At 42.8% G+C, this 2,903-nt stretch overlaps 1 protein-coding gene across 1 annotated transcript in view; it reads right to left on the bottom strand.

The window, feature by feature from the left end:
* Nucleotides 1-1,586, bottom strand: part of m (zona pellucida domain-containing protein miniature) — a 21,217-nt gene extending 19,631 nt beyond the window's left edge. The window contains exon 1 of the mRNA XM_018451814.1: nucleotides 921-1,586. The gene's annotated coding sequence lies outside the window, so the exon portion shown is untranslated. The remainder of the gene's footprint in view (nucleotides 1-920) is intronic.
* Nucleotides 1,587-2,903: the final 1,317 nt, after the last annotated feature.

Here is a 2,903-nt window from a genome sequence, read left to right on the forward strand (position 1 = left end):
GAGAGAGAGAGAGAGAGAGAGAGGGGTAAAGAAAGGGAAAAAGAAAGGAGCGTAGAGAGGAGAGTGAAGCCGATGATCCGCTGGAACGAAGTCTTTATCCGTGCAAGAGAAAGAAGCGATGAGGAGAAAAGCGGTCAACGAAAGAGTGAGGTAAAGATGAACGAATATAAGGAGATGAAGTAAAAGAGAGAGAAAGATGAGAGACAAGAGAGACAGACAGAGAGATAGAGAGGTGGTTTAAAAGCACGTGGGGATCTCAGGCACATTGCGTCCGGACCAGCGGCACGAAAATTTAGTGAGGCCTCTTTGCCTGTCGACCGACCACATTCTCTCCCCTCCCAATTTCCTCATACAAGAACCTTATCCACCCGATTGTTTCGGTGCGGTCATTCTATTCGCACGCGTTTACATCGGTAAGCAGATCATGCAAGTGCGGATCGCAAGTACAATAATTTCATTCCTCCGACGCTTGGTCCTTTTACATCATATGGAATATACTTGGAAATATTAATACTTCAGTTACTTGATTTCGATATAAATTAGCATTGATCTCGATTAGACAGCTGATAGGCATTATGATGTTTTGTAACACTAATCAGGATTTACCGTTAAATATCATTAAAAGGCTGCTTTTATTATATTTTATGTAGCATGAGCAACATGTGAAACACTTATTGTGCATCATTTAATGATTGATGTTGTACATAGTTATAATGATATAATTGTGTTATAAATTGATTTCGAAGATTAATTATCATTATCTCATGTCATTAATATATTTGTCAATTTTACATTTAATTTTAGAGAAGATAATCGTATAATTACGTAAAAACAATTTGTATCAAATATTTTGCAGAAAATTTTATAAGATAATTCCGATTGGTTAAACAGTAGTAACAGTTCACAATAGTAAGACTCACCGTGTAACTGCGGAGTGTGCGCGTAATCGCCACGTGTTAGCTGGAGCTCAATAGCTCCTCGTGCAGCATCCCGGCAGTCTTCTTATTATCTTATTATTTCGCTTTCGTCTTGTTCCGGAAACTGTTACTACGACAGACGTAGTATTTAAAAATTTTTTTCTTATTACGTTGATATTGACCGTTCAGGTGCTATATCGCCGGGCGTATGTCGTTCACCGTCGTGTGCACTACTAATGGTGAAATTTCTCGTAGACTCGGGATAAGTCGCTTGGCGCACTTAACACAATTCACCGGCGCCGTGACCTCCTTGCTGGCATTTACCTTGGCGCGGTCGTGGTCGCGGTCATCGTGCGACTGCAACTTACCGGAACGTATCTGTGTCTTATCGCGAAAATAACACGGATATCTCGACCGGAAAATAGCCGAATGGCGTAATTCCGTACCGTATAATAACGGAATACTTTTAATTTATTAAAATGGCTGTATAAAAAGCACTAGCGATCTTTTCTTTTTTTTTAAACTACTTTACGCGATAATTAAACGGAAGTGATTTGCGGTGGTGGTATGGCTGGCATAAATATTAATGTTTCCACACTTGTGATTCGTGTTCCTTCTCTACACGCGTTACCACACCGGGGAGCTCGCGTTCCCGCTCGTGACGAAGATATTCCGCCGACTGATATAACCCACCATCTACTTACCTTCATCGAGCGCCCCTAACGCGCCGAACTCCCTGGCACGACAGGTGCTCCAGAGAAGGAGTGGGAATAAGAGGATAGTCTCGCGGAGGGGACAGGGATAGTACGTACCCGTAGCGGAGGAAGCGACGGCAGAAGCAGCGACGGCGGCGGCAACGACGCGACGGTGGTGGTAGTGGCGGCGGTGGCAGCATATCACGAGAGAGTGAAAAAGCGACAAGTGAAGATAGAGAAAGAGGAAGAACTGGACAACGGTGGCGGCGACGGCGGGGGGAGCGGCGGGGGGGGAAAGCGATGGCGATGGCGATGGCGATGGCGATGGCGATTGCGATGGCGATGGTGGAGCCGGACAGCCGAGCAGACCGAGGAGAAGAGGGCAACGACATTGCTCCGCATCTTTTGCGAGCTTCGACATATTTACCGAAAACACATACACTACGCCACTGCTATCGACGCCACTGTCGTTTCGTCGGCATTCTTCGGATCCCTTCAAAATCGATCAATCGCAGCCTCGTTCCGGAGAGTCTTCGTCACTCGACGGCGTGCCTTCACGAATGTGTGATGTTAGATCACGTGAGTGCACGTCAGAGATACGACGGAAGGATCCTGTTATGATCCTTCACCAATCTTATCTCTGAGCTTGCGTCCTACATTCCAGAGGAAAACTTGCTTCCTCCAATACATTGCATCACGTTTCAGCTTTGAAGCTTACGTTGCTCTACACACAGAAATGTCCTGATAATCATTCAACGTAAATCACATATCGAAGATTCTGTTTGTCAAAAATTCCACTTTTTTTACGAATTAATATTGCTTCTCGCTATTAATTTTAGCTTATCACGACTACATCTATATTCCCGAAACAGAAAATTAGAGCAATTATCAAATTTATCAAACCAGATATAACCATCACATTAATATTAGTTGGTGATTTTTGATCGTTGGTTTCTCGGACTTGGATAATTTCGAACGAATTGTGTTCCACTTCTCACTCTCCTCATCATCATAGTTATTTCATCTTTTTTACATTTTACTTTCTTTTTCATTCTTTTCCGTTCTTTAGTTCATTCAACATTTTTTCTATCGTACGTACTTTTTTTTATTTTAAATATTTATTAGATATAATGACGCTTTACGAATACATCATTGTTGTAACTAGCTTAGCTTGGTTAGCGTTGCTACTATTCGCAATAAATGTCCTCACAAGTAAAAAGAAAAGGAACGTTTTCCGTTTTCACGCATTGCACTAAAAACTCGTGGTGCAGTCCCTTGCCAGTTTGCACGT

The sequence above is a fragment of the Mycetomoellerius zeteki genome, unplaced genomic scaffold, assembly GCF_001594055.1.
Source record: "Mycetomoellerius zeteki isolate Tzet28-1 unplaced genomic scaffold, Tzet1.0 scaffold323, whole genome shotgun sequence".
Classification (NCBI taxonomy): domain Eukaryota; kingdom Metazoa; phylum Arthropoda; class Insecta; order Hymenoptera; family Formicidae; genus Mycetomoellerius; species Mycetomoellerius zeteki.